Genomic DNA, 16198 nt, shown 5'->3' on the forward strand with positions numbered 1-16198 from the left:
CTGACGAAACAAGCAAATACCCCTGAAAGCAGTCTGCCACAATCAGATTTTGACGAACTTACAGAGCATCTAGGGGAGCTTACTCTGGTAAGTAAGTAAGTAAGTAAGTAAGTAAGACATTCTATGATTTATGTCTACAAACTACAAAGATCTTTCCTTCTAATATTAGAAACCGTACGCAGCTAGTTTGAATCCAATTTTGAGCATGTTCAAACTGTTTTATGTTTGTACTGACAACAACGAAACTGGAAGAAGATGTATTTTGGGGTCTTACTTCAGACTTTTTAATTTTTTTTTTTTTAATTTTGTGAAATTTTAGGCAGAAACTGCAGCAGCCCAAGTAATTCATGTTGATGAAAGAAGAGAGAGTATATTCATCCCAGAATCGGATTTGGAAGGTTCTGATTTTAATAACACACTGCATAGAAGCCAAGTAGACGCGGCAAAAGAGCCTTTAAAAAAGTTAAACGATTTTTTAGCCTCTCATGATGTTAGCCCTGTTCGACATAAGTTGCCCATTCCATGGGAAAGCGCTAATGAGCGCACAAAGAGAAGGTACCGCCGTAAAGCAAAACAAAGTGTTCAAGAGGTTCTTGAAGTAATTGCTCCAGGACAAAGTGATACATTATTGACTACATTAGAGGAAAGCTTACCATCTGAGAGAATACAAGCCGAAGAAGAAATTTTACAAGCCTTAGCAGAAAGCTATTTAAACGCAACTCACTGGAGCACAAGAAGACAAACTTTTTCCATCTTGGCAGATAAACTATCGCTTAAGGAACTGACGCATTACATTCCCGGGGTGACGCCTTACAGATTTAACATCAAGCGGCATCATAGACTGTTACATGGTAGAGGTGCGATCGTACCTACTGATATCACTAGGCGTATGAAGGTTGATTTCGCCAAAGTTGATCATTTTTTCGACTTTATTACAAGTTCTCATATTGTACAAGACATGCCATTTGGAGAAAAGATGCTGAAACTTTCAACAGGGGAGGTGATTAAAACACCTAATGTCATACGGATGCTAATACCAGAGCGGATAACACAACAGTATTTTCAGTTTTGTACCGAGACCAATTTCACTCCGATGAGCAAGCGCACACAACTCCGAGTACTAGACGTTTGCTCTGCATCAGTGCGCACCTCTCTGCAGGGCTTGGATAACTTCTCTGCACAAGGCAGTAAGGCAATAGAAGATTTTAGCGAGATAGTAGACAAGATAGCAGATCAAGCAAAGTCACAAGCCTGGGCCAAGGAAATGAAACAAACACTTCAGTCTGCCAAACAATATCTGCAGTCTGATTACAAGGTAAGGCTATCTTAATATTTGGTTATTCTTTTAGTATATTATTAACTTTGTACTTTGGCTGGATTGACGCTAAATTTAAGTGAATTGGTCATAAACATGAAAGTAAACTTTCTCTGGCTGCATTGTACTAACTAGTATTGAGGCTAAACCTCGAAACATTGATTAAGAAGAAGCTATCTTCACTTTGCGCCCTTTAAGCGGTTCGGACAAGCTTTAATAAGTTTCAAACTTCTTTTACCACTTTAAAAGATTTTACCCTAAAGCAGCTGATATAAATAACGAAAAATCATAGTAAAAATTATGATGATAGTGATAACTATGATGATGACGACGATAATAATCTTTCACATTTTAGGTGCACGTTACAATGAAATCAGAAGTTGCCGATCACTGTTTACCGTTTTCCCTAAGTGATCCTAAAAATAGCTGTTTTCAAGGAAAGTGTAACCATAACCATGATGAGGTCTGCTACAAATGCAATAAATTAACCGGGGCTCTGTCTACCATAAGAGAAGCGTGCACAGAACTTCAGTCTGAAGAAGAAAGAGATGACAGTATCTGTTTAGTGGCTCAAGCTGAAAAGGACATTTTGGCATGGAAAGCTCACCAACTCTGAACAGTTAACCAGGATAAAGCAAAACATGACGTGTTAGATGTCATATTTCGGAGTTCAGCATTATTAGTTATGGACTAGGCAATGAAATTCTTACCGCGAAAGTTTCGCGAATCACAGTGTGACTGGTTCACCAAACGTGGTATTCCAAGGCACACACAGTGGCTTTTACAAGATCAGAAGCAAATGCCCCACTTGAGAAGCTCACTTTTGTCCACCTGTTTCAGAGTTGCCCTCAGGATAGCGTTGCAGTAACCGCCATTTTACAAGATGTTATCAAGATGTTAAAGGAGCGTCGGCCACAACTGCAAAAAGTGTATTGCAAACAGGACAATGCAGGATGTTATCATTGTGGGTCAACAGTTGTAGGAAGCAGGTTGAACAGTCTTTCTGATGTCAAGGTGGAGAGGTTCGACTTTTCAGATCCACAAGGGGGCAAGGGAGAAGCCAACCGCCAGGCCGCAACAATTAAAGGACATATCAATGTGTACTTAAACGAGGGGCACGATGTGAACAACGCTGCACAGATGAAAGAAGCCATTGAATCAAATGGCAGTATTCCTGGCGTTATTGTGAAGTACGTGAAGCCTCCCGAACTATCTGCTGGCAAAAACGTGGTCAAATGGGACAGAATTAGTACGCTTAATAACTTCCAGTTTTGTCCAAATGGTATCACAACATGGAAGGCTTACAACATCGGGCCCGGAAAGCTGGTACCATGGAAGGGCATTCAAACCGATGGTATCTTTCCTGCTACACTTGAAGTTTTGGAGCCTCCTGATACCCGCTCTCAGCAGTCAAGCTTTAGAAAAATCAATCCTAGAAAGGAAGTGCAGCAAAAATCTTTGTCCGAACAACGACTGAGTAGTCCTGACCAGCAAGAGACAGCAGGACAAGACATGGATGTAGAAAAAGAGAAAGAGGAAGTAAGCGGCCTTTTTACCTGCCCAGAAGATGGGTGTATTCAGACATTCCAGCGGTCCTCAAGTTTGCAAGCACATTTAGACGAAGGAAAGCACAAGCGCGCGCTAGAAAAAGAAACACTGTTTGACAAAGCCAGAAAAGGATACGCTGCGAGAATAACTGGAGAGCAAACGAAAGTTCCAACTTTTGGTTTCTACGTGGCATCAAAAATCTCAGTTGATAAACTACACTCCACACTTGAGATGGGATGGGCTCTTAAAACAACAAGGAGTAGAACCCATTTTACAGAAGAACAAAGAAAGTTCCTCACAGAACAGTTTCTCATCGGGGAGGAGTGTGGTAAAAAGGCAGATCCACAACAGGTATCGCAAGAAATGCAAAGAGTGAGGGACGAAAAGGCTGCTCCTATTTTCAGTGGAAAGGATATTCTTTCCCCACAGCAGGTGGCAGGATTCTTCTCAAGACTGGCAGCAAGGATTCGAAAAACGTCAGCAACATCGAACGAAGAAAGTGGAAGTGAAGACGAAGAGCAGTGTGCAGTCGAGGCAGAGGCCTTCCATTCGCACCTAAGGGAAGTTGTCAGCGAAGAAATTGCTTTATGTCACCCCACTGTCGCCCTTTCCCGTGAAATTTGCAGTTTGGTTCATACAAAGAAATTATCTACCTTAACAGTTGCAGTGCTAAGGGACATTTGTGAAGATATTGGCTTAAACGTGGATGATATCACGGAGAAACGAAAAAATCCACTTATAAGTCGTATTACTCAGGTCGTTAAGGAGTGCTCTTGAGCTCGAGAGTAATCGACTAGAACAATCGGGCTAAGAAATTGTAAGCTTGTATCCTGTTATAACACCAACCTCGTTCCCAGGGTTCTCTCCTACCAGGTAGGAGAGAACCCTGGGAACGAGGTTGTTATAATACGTGATTATAACTTAAGCTTTCAGGGAACACGGGTCAGGCAAAATGCAATGCCCTAATGCATCAATCAATTCCAGCTGCACCTAGTCCCCCCCCCCTGCGGGCCACTGTGGGATATTTTCCCCCTTGTCGGTCCCGGGGGTAGGGCATTAGCAAATTTTGCCTTGCCCGGAGGTCGGTCATTGGCCCATCCCGGACCACCCCGGAGGTCAGCCCGCGGGGACTGTACGCAGCTGCAAATGATGCATAAGTTCACAGCTCAGATAAAGAGACTGTACTTTTAATGCCCACTCGTTTAACCAGAATTTCCTTGCTTCTGAACAATGAACGACAAGAACAAATACAAGATAAGGCAAAGAATTGCGAACCAATTTTGTTTTTCAGCAGAGGCGTTGTACATATTAGCAGATTGCGTGGTTTTTGACCAGCCAAAAAAACTGATAGCAGCTCTGGTGACGAAAAAGAAGTTAGTTACCCTAACTTTTTCCTTTAACGAAGGATTGATATGTGAAAATCAGTAGATTTTCAAAGGCATGCATTTTCTCTGTCATTTCTAAAAAAATGATGGTATTAGTTTCGGTTTGATATTTCTAGATATATGTGTGATTATAGTTAAAGTTGAGATCATTTAATTTACCCACATAAATTTAATTTAAAAATTGCAGCCTCTGATTTAGACCGTTTTAGTGAAGGATTCACTTTGTTAAGTCAGGAAAGTTTCTTAAAATGCCAAAAAGGAGTTTGAGGAGAATTTCATTTCCGGTTCACTTGTCACACATATTGCGTGACAAATGGAATATTGTTATACGAGATGCCGGATGGAGAGTTAAAAGTGCCCATGGAATGAGACTTATCAAAACTAAAATTGAAACGGATGAGTATTGAAAGCTCAAGTGAAGGGTACACAAGTGAGCCTCAGTGAAGCGAGTCAAAGTCCAAACGTAGCCCGAGTCACAGCACGGAGTCACTTTTAGTCTTTGCAGACTACGATTGTAGACACGCCGAAGTATGGTGCGTTTCTTCCTGCTTTTTCTTGACATTGGACTTGATTACAGGTAAATTTGGTTGATCTTAATGCTTATGGGAGATTCTTTAGTCAAAAGAAGTGAAAAAATATGTACCATTCGATGCTGTAGCGGTGACTTCCGTTTCGCCGTTTCGGTAATGTAAGACATTCCAAGATGGCGGAAGGCGGAATTGTGCTCACTTTAAGAAGTATTTGTCAAAAAAGTACGAAAGATCCCAAACATAAAAGCTTGTAGATAGTTAAAACTATCCTTTTAAAGAATACCAAAAGGTTTTCTGGTGTGATTCGTTGCGTACCGCGGGCATTTGTGATATGTTGCTTTGACCAGCCATTGCACCAAATTCGAGAAGGATGTTGGTGTGCTTCTTTAAAAAATCATATATTTTTTGTGAGCAGTGTTAGCGAGCTGTTTTGGGAATCAGTGGACTGACATAGCTTTAGATCAACTGGATATCCGTGAAGACACCTTAAAACAATGGACTAAATGACTCAATAACTTCGTGAAAGTTGGCAATTTTCAAGGTTATTACGACGAAAAATACCGTTTACAGTTATATTCAAATTTCTTTGAAACAAAACAATATTTAGCCAAATAAACCTTGATTTCATATGTATAGTACCTGGGCCTACCAATGTACAAATAATAGGCGAAATCAAATTTTGAGCTCTGTCCACCCGATCTTTGATCCTTACTGACATCAACTCTTAAGGATGAGTTAAGTACTATTTCAGGCATTAAGACTAAATTTTTCGTCAAGACTGAATCAAAACTGAAGTTTTTCAAACTGTGCCAAGTTCCATATGCTCTAAAGGAGCCATTGAACAAGAATTAGATCACTTAGAAAACATGGGAGTAATCGAAGAGGCGTGCTACTCAGAATGGGCAGCACAAAAAGTTCCTGTCATTAAACTGCATAATTTGATGAGAGTTTGTGGGGATTATATAGTCACCCTCAATTCCATTTTTGAGGTTGACCTACATCTGTTGTCAAACCCCAAACAGCTATTTGTTGAATTAAGTGGGGGGGAAAAATTCAGTAAGCTAGATTTCTCGAGGACTTAACCCACAAATTCCTTTAGATGAGGATTATAGGGAGTATGTAATGATAAATACTCACAAGGATTTATACAGACCCACTCATTTACCTTTCGGGGTATCCTCCATGTCAGCTATCTTTCAATTAAAATTGAGCAAGTACTCTGGGGTATACCAGTGGCTCTTTGTAGGGTGGATAATATTTTAATATTGCAGAGAAATGACCAAGAGCATTTAGTTCATCTGAATGAAGTTTTAGCAAGGTTGGAAAGTTCTGATTTGAGATTAAAACTTAGCAAGTGCAAATTCATGCAGCCTACTGTTGAACATTTAGGTTATCAAATAGATGGTGAAGAAAATTCACCAATACTTGTGCAGAAGGAAATTTCTCTTAGTCAATGATCACAAGCCATTAAGCACATTGCTGGGACTGAGAAGCGGTATCCCAACTCTAGGAGCCGCACAATTACAAAGATGGGACTTTCTGCTTGCTGCATACCAATATGATATTGAGTATCATTCGACAACAAAACATGTGAACACTGATTATTTATCCCACCTGCTGATATACAATAAAGCAAACGAAGAACTCCATGGGGTCAGACTCATCAACTTGTTGATCAAGTTTGTAAGGTGACACAAACTGATCCAACTACACAATGACAGGTTGGCCGGATAAGCAAATTACACCAGAAATCACACTGTATTTTAGCAAACATCATGAAATTACAGTCAAAGATGGTTCTTTATTATGGGGAATTCAAGCAATAATTCCCACCCAGCTTCACGTATGTGCATTAGGTCACCAGAAATCACACTGTATTTTAGCAAACATCACGAAATTACAGTTGAAGTTAATTGTTTATTGTGGGAAATTCAAGCAATAATTCCCACCCAACTTTGCAAATGTGTGTTATTTAAATTGCGACAGAGATATAGCCACTATCTTACAGAAATGCAAAAACTGTCAGAAGTTACTGTAGGCACTAGAATGCATTTTTTGTTTCATAGTTTCGTGTTAAGTGTTCAGTTTTTCGTCTTCATTAGTTTCCTTCGTCAGTTACCAGTTTTGTACATGTTATATTTATTTGCTTATCATATATATTCTGTTCATGCATGATTTATTTTGTTAGTTGTCTTTCCCTAGTTTACGGAAGATATCTAGTTGTTTCGGGTTTCATCTTTTGGGTTTATTGGTCACATTTACCTTGTAAGTTTCCTTGTTTATTTCACTTTGTCGTTTTCCAGTACTTTTCACCTTGGACATTGTAAGTTATTTTATGCTCATTCCTGTGTTTGTAATTTTATTATTTTCAGTGACTGTGTTCAACAATGTGTTATGACAGCATGTGTTATGACAGCGTGGCCAGCAATGTGTTATCACATACAGTTTGATTTTCTTCATTTGTTCAGTTGGATACAAGTTATTGGTGTTTGTGGCTATAGTCACTTGAGAAGCCCCAACAGACACCCTCACACCTGTGGGATTGGCCAAGACTGCCATGATCAGTTTTGCATGTCCATTTATGGGTAAAATTTTTCTAATTGTTGTTGATAGCCACTCCAAATGGTTTGAAGTAGAGATAATTCTCAGAATCACCAATGAAGCAACAATCGCAAAGCTTCTTGATATGTTTGCTCAGTATGGCATTCCACAGCATCTCATTCGTGATAACAGTACACTGTTCACTTCGGAAGAATTCTGTAGATTTATGAAAGCCAACTGCATCAAGCACACGCTTGTTGCTCACCCTCAATCTAATGACCAAGCAGAGCATTTTGTTCAAACATTTAAGCAATTTTTAAGGTAGAGGGGAACAGTTGGATTAAGCACAATTTAAAACAATTTCTTTTCAGTTACCAAACAACACCAAATAGTAATACAGGCCAAACAGCAGCTGAGTTATTCCTAAATCGTCAATTAACGACAAGATTAGATTTAATGTTCCCTGACCTCCGTTGGAAAGTATTTGACAAGCAGACAGATCAGAAGGCCACACACAATAAAATTGGTAAAGGAAGAGAATTCACCCTTGGTGAAGAAGTTCTAGTGCAAAAATTCCTTGGGGAGCTGAAGCGACTCCATTACGGAGTACATCTGTCCTGTCTCCTATAAAGTTCTAGTAGGTGAAAAACTTTGGAAATGCCAACCGCCATATTACTGATTTCCAACCAGTAATGCCTCCACAAACAGAAACCACTAAAAATGCCAGGCTACAACCAAATGAAACAAAAAGTAGTAAAAATGGCAAAAATGGAAAACAAATGCATCCTAACACATCACAATGCACATATTTAGGAAATACTCCTTTTCAGAGGTCTTTCATTTTTAAATTTCTTTTTACTAGAAATGTAATTTTGTAGATGATTTCTAAGCTGAAACAAAAATGAACAAATGAATGAGACAAGCTTGGCCGCCAGAGATTTGTAGTTAGAACTGTTTTGCCAGGCAGATTACTTTAAGGTTAAACTAAGATAAATAATAAAAATAAAAGCTAATTTCTGATGTTATGTGAATGCATGACTGTATATTTTGTTTGCTAGATTGCTCCTTTCAGATAGCCAAGCATACAAAATGACTTAAGTTGCTTGCAGAAAGTCACAAACACATTTGGACTGCAATGAAAAGGCTACTTATCTCAGTGAAGTCTCTTTAGCTCCCACAGCAACAGCCTTCACCTCAAGGCCCACATATGCCAATAAAGATTGGCAAGCCTCATTTAAAAGAATGAACAAATAACAAAAAAATACATACAATAAAAATACATGGGGCTGTACCTGTGGTCCAAACTTAGTAACAATATAAAGTAGTCAAGTATCATTCAATGTTTTAAAAGAAAGATCAGGAAGCTAGACCTTGGTATGCACATACATAAGAATAATAATTGCTGCAGCTTACACTGCAGCTAAACACCAGACCAGCACATTTTATAGATACACCATACTACAGTTCACATTCTGGCATTCTTAACACCATAGACTAAATAAAGCAATACTTAAGTTAAGTTATTTACATTACAATATTTTATTTTATCAAAGTATACTTTAAAATACCTTTGACAAAATTATTCTCTTCCATTTTCTGCCTGATTGCTGTTCTTTAACTTTAAAATAAAACAACTTAGCACCAGTAAGTTCTCCTCAACCACGTTTTTGTGCATTGGAAGTACGATTTGAGGGCCAAAAAGTTTCCCCAATTAGAGTGTGCCGAAAAGATCATGTAATCTAATTAAGTTCAGCATTGACCAGAGAGCAAGAAAGAGCTCAAATAGACAATAAGCCTAACTACAATAGATGTCTACTTACAGAGAAAATGGTTCTGCTCATTCTGACCACTTCCACTATGGGTCAAATTCAGAAAGGCATGGAAATTAACAGTTTCTCAACATTGTTTAGTCTGCAAATCTGGCCTTGGTGAGTCATGTTCTCACATAGCTAACATCCTTTTTTAGCTAGAAGCCTGCACAGCAAGATAGCAACAGGATGTTTACCCTCTGACAATTGGAATAAGGGCGTCATCATCAAGATACCAAAGAAAGGAGCTCTGTCTGACTGTAACAACTGGCGCAGCATTACACTATTATCCACCCCTAGCAAGATCTTAGCGAAGGTCATCATGAAGCGCTTAGGCAGGTTCAGGAGAGGAAGGGGCTGTATTGATCATATTTTCACACTGAGAAATATTATTGAACAGAGTACCGAATGGCAGTGAACTCTCTATATCAACTATGTAGATTTCGCCAAGGCCTTTGACAGTGAGCACTGGCACAGCCTCTGGAAGTTATTACGAACATATGGAATCCCCTTCCACCTTGTTGAGATCATCAAAAGCTTCTATGACAACTTTACCTGCTGTGTTGGTGATGGTGACATCTTATTTGAAGTTCACACTGGTGTCAGGCAGGGGTGTGTAATGTCTACATTTCTTTTCAACCTTGTTGTGGACTGGATCATGCATCCCACCATTGAAGGTCAGGTCAGGGGAATCAGATGGACACCTTTCTCCTACCTGGAAGACCTGGACTACGCAGATGATCTAGCCTTACTATCACACACCCACACCCACATACAAGAGAAGATGCATCACCTCAACACCTTTGCAAAGCAAGTTGGCCTGAACATCAGCAGCAAGAAGACTGAAATTATGGCACTGAACGCTACCAACACACGACCAGTCCAGATTGATAACGAAGAGCTTCCTTACACAGACAGATTTACCTACCTCGGCAGTATCATCAGTAGAGATGGAGGAACTGACCTGGACATCCAGAGCCGTCTCAACAAGGCCAGAAATTTGCTCAATATGATGAATAAGGTATGGCGTTCTTCCACCTATAGTACTCGTACCAAGCTGAAGCTCTATCATAGCTGCGTCCTTACAACCCTCCTCTATGGCTCAGAATGTTGGCGCTTAACGGAGAAGGATCTATCAAAACTCTCCACTTTTCACACCAAAAGTCTTCGGCATATTTTACGCATCTTTTGGCCTAATGTCATTTCCAACAAAGATCTTTTCGAACGGTGTGGAACCGAACCAATGGCTACCATCCTGATGAGGAGACGCTGGAGGTGGATTGGCCATTTCGCCCGCCAAGAAGCTTCCATTGCAAAAACTGCTATGCATTGGACACCGGAAGGGAGACGCAAGCAGGGTCGCCCCAAGATCACATGGCGACGGACAGTTGAGAAGGAAATAAAGGAGATGGGGAAGACCTGGGAGGGCATCAAGTTCATGGCCAGATGTGGAGGGAACACGTTGCTGCCCTACATGCCTGTTAGGCGTAAAGGACATGAGAGAGAGAGAGAGAGTTTCTACAAAGGAAAAAATAAACTTTGTTTAACAAAACAACTTTAAAACATGTTTAAGCTTTGGTTTTGCTTTACTCGTTCATATAGCGTTAATATCTCAATACTTTCAGTTAATCAAAATCAAGTTCAAAGCCCCCCATGATTTTTGGTCTATCAGCAAAGCATTAATTTTTTTACTAGCCTTATTTTGATGAGAAATTGAAATGGCATCCATTTTCAATTGAGAGAATAAAGGCCTTGAAACTGACAAAACTACAAATGAAGTGAAAACAATACACAGCTATATTGCCTGTTCCATGATCAAGCCATGCACTCAGACCAGTTTTGCAAACCATTTAAGCGATTTATTCACGCGTACAATTGGTATTAGTGTTTGAACAGCTTGCCAGTCAGTCAGCACAACAAGAAAGACTAAATGGTGAGTGTAGACTACTACAAAAAATTCTGGGAGGTTGACCACCTTGCGCTATGGATCCTCTAATCAGTGACAATGACCCACAATTTACCTCATCCAGGTTCCTAAAGTTTCCAAAGGACTGGGAATTCCAGCTTCAACCTAGCAGTCTGGGCAACAGTCAAAGCAATGGGAAAGTGGAGTCAGCAGTAGAAAACTGCAAAAAATCTCATCTAAAGAGCCTTGAACTCTGGAACTGACCTGTATCATGCAATTACAGATACAGATAACTTGAGCATCTAAGGTCCAGTTCAGACACTGTTCTTTTCACAAGCTGAACCTAATTCCTTGAATTAAGTACATGAAAAGATCGGTATCTGAATCAATTTGTAATGGCTCTTCCCGCCTGGCTTGGCCAAGAATTTCGCCTTTGGAACAGCTTTGATTCAGATGCTGTACTTTTCATGTGGCAATCTAAATGCACAAAACTATTAATGCATGTTGCTAGCAGTTTACAAGGGATGAATCGCAGGAAATGCGTGGCATACTGCAAACCCTGTTTTAATTTAGTAATCGTCCCAAAGAAATCGGGGGAAATAAGAGTGTGTTGTGACCTCAGGGAAGTAAATAAGGCTGTAATTAGGGAACGACACCTATTACCTAAGGTAGATGACACTTTGCAAGCTATGCACGGTTCAAAGTATTTTATGAAAAGTGGTTTTTTTCCAGCTTACGCTAGCTGAAGAGTCGCGGTGCATCACTACCTTCATCACGCCTCGTGGTTGTTTTAGGTTTAAGCATACTCCCTTCGGTCTTAGTGATGCAAGCAAAGCTTTCCAAAAGATGATGGAACAAATCTTGTTCGGAATCGACGGAGTTCAAATCTCTATCAACGATGTCATAGTGCACGCTGTGACAATGGAAGAACTCATTAACCGGCTCCATATAGTTTTCGAGAGATGTCGTGCAAACAACTTAAGGCTAAATCAAAGCAAGTGTGAATTCGGTGTTACCAAGATTTCGGTGTTAGGCCATGTAGTATCTGCCGATGGTGATGGTATTAAGCCGGATCCGAAAAATTGCGAAGCAATAAAAGCTACACCACCGCCAAAGAATGTATCAGATCTTAGGTCATTTCTTGGAACGTGCAGTTATGTTTCCAAATTCATACCGAATTACGTGAACATTGTGGAACCTTTGCGAAAGTTAACTCGGAGCGAAGTAAAATTTTCGTGGGGAAAGGAGCAAAAAGAGGCATTCGAAGCCCTTAAGGAAGCGTTGTCTTGCGAGCCCGTTCTCGCATGCTTTCGCTTAAACTCTCCTACGTATTTGATCACCAATGCTAGTCCAGTAGGTTTAGGAGCAATCCTGCGTCAAGACCAAACTAACGACCAGCAAAAACCAATCGCATACATAAGTCGATCACTTACACCTACCGAACGAAGTATGCGTATGGGCAGTCGAACGCCTGCACAATTACTTGTTTGGAATCAATTTTACGCTACTTACTGACAATAGACCTCTGTCCAGCATGCTTGATCTGCAGTCTAGCAGAAAGTCCTGCCACCACGAATTCAACATTTGGCCTGGAGATTGCATCAGTACAATTTCCATATACAACACGTATCGGGAAAGGACAACACTGCAGATTCACTGTCTTGACTTCCTTTGAGGTGTGAAAACTACACCGATAGCGGAACTGTTTGCGAGAATTATGTTAGGTTTGTTTATGACACCAACATGTTAGAACTGCAAGCTGTCACTCTTGCTGAGATGAGCTGCGAAACACGCAGACATGACACTTTGTCGAAATTAATCGAGCATATTCAAGATGGCAAGTGGTTGCGTGATGAAAAACTGAAACTGTTAAAGAAATTAAGGATGAATTATCTGTTTATGAAGGAGTTATTCTCCGAGGAAATCGAATTGTTGTTCCTTTGTCACTGCAAAAGAAAATTCTTAAGCTCTCGCATGAGACGCACCAGGGTAAAGGGTGTAGCTAGTGTTTTCGTTGAAGACGTTCAATAGATGAATAGACGATGCGTTTGATGTTTATTATTTTAATAGCACGGAAATAGCAGTAAAAACTCTCCCGTCGTGCAAGGACGGAAATTGACCATGAGTGACAAAACGGAACAACCTGAAGAAAACGCGGAAAACGTTCGGTCTTCCTCCCGTGAAAGAGTTCTGACCGAAAAGGGACTTGCGTATCAAACCGAATTGTTACAAAGGGATGGAGATTCAGCCTTAAAGGCATTTAAACGGCAATTAGAAACGACAAAGGACGCACTCGCATTCTCCACTGACATAACGCTTCTGCAACATGAACGATATAAATTGGAAGCCCGAATGGATGATCTTATGAATGCGTACCGCAAGCTAATCGATGTATTGGACTCTGAAGAATCCAAATCTAACGCGGCGGAAAACGATGTGTCTACATGAAACAGAAGAAATTTGCAGAAGTCTTAACGAGCGAATTTCCTGACTGCAGTATGAGAAGCGCGAACAGTGTGACGAACGCGAGTCTGTTTACTCAAAGCGCTCCGGTCGGAGTAGAAGTTCCCGCAAATCGCGAAAATCGTCGCACTACTCAAGTTCTTCCCTCCCTGGAAAGGCAGAGATGCTGGCTAAGGCCAAAAGACTTGGTGCTGAGCTGAAATTTCACGATCTTGAGAGCGAAAAGGTTGCCGTGCTGAAAAGGCAAGAAAATGATATCAAGAAATTACAGATAATTAAGGAGCTAGCAGCTACTACGGCCGAAATCGAAGCCGTAGCCAAGATCAAAGAGGAAGATTACGAATGCGATCTCCCAGGAGAAGATGAAGATCCCTATGGCCGAATACACGAATATTTACAGTCACAACTGAACGCCGTTATTGACAACTCCTCCGCCGAAGCGGCCACTAACCCAGCAAATGTAGTCACCACTGTATCTTCGGAAATCAACACCCAGACTAATGTCACATTTGCATCGTCGCCGCGAGTAGTTCCTAACTTACAGCAGCCTCCTCCCAAGTTTCGAAGCCCAGTGGTCACTCCCTTTACCGCAGAGTCCACAGCAACGCCACCTATAGTAAATTCAGCCATTATCCACTCAGACTCGCCAACGAGAGGCGTCAGTCCACCAAAACCGACTGGCAACGAGAACATCATAACAAAACTGGCTGATGTACTCACTCAACAACAGGACAGGGACTCACTACCTTGCCCGGAACCTGAAGTGTTCAAAGGGGATCTTCTCCGTTACCCAATGTGGATCAAATCCTTTGAGACCTTTATTGAACGAAAAACAAAGGACCCCTCTGAAAGGCTGTATTATCTCAGCAAGTTTACAGTGGGCAAAGCCAAAGAAGCAATCTGCGGACTTCTACTGTTAGATTCTGAAGAGGCGTACATCGAAGCCAAGAAAACACTTGGGAGTCGATTTGGAGATCCCTTTCTGGTCTCGAATGCCTATCGAGGGAAAATTAGCGAATGGCCAAGGATTTTACTGAAAGATGGCCCAGGTCTGAGAAGGTTCTCAGACTTTCTGCTACACTGCGATGCACTCCATTAAGTACCTGGAAGTACTCAACCATCCGGAGGAAAATCAAAAGATGCTTAGAAAGCTACCAAGCCACCTAGTTTCAAGATGGAGTCGCATAGTTGACAAGCGCATCGGAGAAGAACGAGAAGATGAGAGCAGAGAAGCTTCAGGTGCACGCGAAGTTAACGCAAGAGAAGCCAAGTATCCGCCGTTTGAAGAGTTCTGCCAATTTCTGAAGACGGAAGCAAGGATCGCATGCAATCCTATTACCTCTTTGCAGTCGACCAAGGAGGAAGACTTGAGAGGAACTGGGGACAAGTGGAGATCAAGTGGTAAGTTTTTGAAAAACAAAGACAGTGGGGTAAATAGCTTCGCAACAGGCGGAAGTGAAGTCAAAGAAGGAAACGTGAAAGGAAAAGAGGAGAACAAGGCAAAACGTATATGCCTCTACTGCAAGGCCACCCATGATATGGACGCCTGCAACAAGTTTCTACGTTTGCCTTTATCCAAAAGAAGAACCTTCATACAAACTAAACGCCTGTGCTGGGGTTGCCTCAAATGGGATCATGTAAACAAAGATTTACGTGGAAAGAAGGCCTGCAAGACCTGCAACGGACCCCACCCTACATGTCTGCATGACGAAACCTGGAGGCCACCGCAGAAACCAGAAACTCCTAACCAAGACACTACAGTCTCAAACCCAAGATACATCTATTTCCCACTGCGTCGAGGTTTGTCATATGAAGGGCTTCGATCATGGTACCTCCCATTCGCTCATCTTCCCAGTCTGGCTTCACCATGAAGAGAACCCTGAAAGCAAGATCAAAGTGTATGCTCTACTAGACGAGCAGTCAGACGCGCGTTTCGTATTGGCGTGGACGGTCCTGATGTCGAACTAGAACTTTCTACCGTACTTGGTCATAAGACCACCACAAGTAAGAGAGTAAATGGTCTCATGGTCCGTGGTGTCAGTGAAACGTCCGAAATTATCCTTCCAAAAACGTACACCAGAGATGTGATTCCTGCTAGACGTAGTCAAATCCCGAGACACAAAACCACCCTCAAGTGGCCTCACCTTGAAAGCATAGCCAGTTATTTGATGCCTCTTGATACTGAAGCCGAAATAGGCCTACTGATAGGAGGCAACTGTCCCCGAGCGATAAAGCCACACGAGGTGATCTTAGGAAATGACGACAATCCCTACGCGAAAAGAACCGCCCTTGGATGGGGAATTATTGGCAAAATTGAACCCCAAGGTCAGGATAACAGTACCACAGATGTCAAGGGCGATGTATTCTGCAACCGTATAGTCACCTGTGAAGTCCAGCAAGCGATTCAAGCCACATCAAACAAGAAAGTGTGCAACTTTGCCCTGAAAACGCAAGTTAAGGAAGTTTTAAGTCCACTCCAAATGTCCAAGATGCTCACACTCGACTTCAGTGAACATGCGACCGAAGAGAAATCCCCTTCCTTTGAGGACAGAAGGTTTCTAACTATAGTCCAAGAAGGTATTCATCAAAGAGATGACGGCCGTTATGAGATGCCCCTCCCTTTGAAGAACTACAACATTGAGCTGCCCATCAATAAGGAACTGGTGTTAAGCCGCCTCTTGAAATTGAAACAAAGGTTGAAG

Source organism: Pocillopora damicornis, chromosome 8, assembly GCF_964200805.1.
Source record: "Pocillopora damicornis chromosome 8, jaPocDami1.2, whole genome shotgun sequence".
Lineage (NCBI taxonomy): Eukaryota > Metazoa > Cnidaria > Anthozoa > Scleractinia > Pocilloporidae > Pocillopora > Pocillopora damicornis.